A 1,298-nucleotide genomic window follows, 5' to 3' on the forward strand; every position below is an offset into this window, starting at 1 on the left:
CTGACAGAATAGGTAAGCATAATTACTTAGCAAATATAGATTTGAAGAATATCAATTAGTTACTTTAATTGGTGTATGTAGATTTTTATAGCCAGCAAAGGTAGACTACTCTCTGAAAGAGCAGAAGGGGTATTTGCTATGCTAGAAAATATGCTGGGTGTAAAACAAGTCTCAACAAATTAAAATAGATTGAAACTATACAACATGAATTTTCTCCCCAAAGAAAATTATTCATTTCTCAATAACAAAGAACAGTAATTAAAAATATTGGAAAACTTCATAAATATGTATAAAGTAAGCAAACTTTTCTAAACATGCCTATGTCAAAGAACTGACAAGTTAAATTAGAAGATATTTTCTGCTCTCTTTGGCACAAAATTGGAATGATACAGAGAAGATTAGCATGGTCCCTGTGTAAGGATGAAAATGCTTTGATTACATTGTAATAAAATATTATATCAACCAAAGCAATACATGGATGAAACTCTTGCTTTTGCATTTTCATATTAAAAATAAAAAGATCAAAAATCCATTACCTAAGCTTATAGCTTAAGAGTTAAATTAAAATCCATTTACTTAGAATTAAGGACAATATAAAGAATTTTTTTAAAATAAGAATATAAAATGGATTTTTTTCTTTTTAACCCTGTATTTTTTAAAATTTATCTTTAATTGGACAATAAATGCTTTAAAGTATTGTGTTGGTTTCTGTAAAACATGAACATGAACCAGCCATATGTATAACTATGTTCCCTCCGTCTTAAAATTACCTCCCACCTCCCTCCCCATCCCACACTTCTAGGTTGATACAGAGCTTTGGTTAGAGTTCACCAAGTCACCAAGTTCACAGCAAATTCCCATTGGCTATCTAGTTTATATATGATAATGTATGAAAAAAAAAGTGAAAATGAAGTCATTCAGTTGTGTTCGACTCTTTAGAACCCCATGGACTGTAGCCTACCAGGCTCCTCTGTCCATGGAATTTTCCAGGCAGGAGTACTGGAATGGGTTGCCATTTCCTTCTCCAGGGGGTCTTCTTGACCCAGGAATCGAACCCTGGGCTCCTGCATTGCAAGCAGACGCTTTACCGTCTGAGCCACCAGGGAAGCCCATGATAATGTATGCTTCCATGTTACTCTCTCCATTCATCCCAGCCTCTCCTTCCCCTCCCAGCCTATGTCCATATGTCTGTTCTCTATGTCTGTGTCTCCATTGTTGCCCTGCAAATAATTTTATCAGAGCCATCTTCCTAGATTCCACATATACACATTAGTATATGATATTTTTCTCTTTCTGAC

At 34.7% G+C, this 1,298-nt stretch overlaps 1 non-coding gene across 1 annotated transcript; it reads left to right on the top strand.

Annotated features, from left to right (window-relative positions):
* The first annotated feature begins 349 nt into the window (after positions 1–349).
* On the top strand, positions 350–455 carry LOC138431570 (U6 spliceosomal RNA). The gene has a single exon (XR_011253734.1). It is a non-coding gene; the product is annotated as a U6 spliceosomal RNA (small nuclear RNA).
* The last annotated feature ends 843 nt before the right edge of the window (positions 456–1,298 follow it).

This window comes from Ovis canadensis, chromosome 1, assembly GCF_042477335.2.
Source record: "Ovis canadensis isolate MfBH-ARS-UI-01 breed Bighorn chromosome 1, ARS-UI_OviCan_v2, whole genome shotgun sequence".
NCBI lineage: Eukaryota > Metazoa > Chordata > Mammalia > Artiodactyla > Bovidae > Ovis > Ovis canadensis.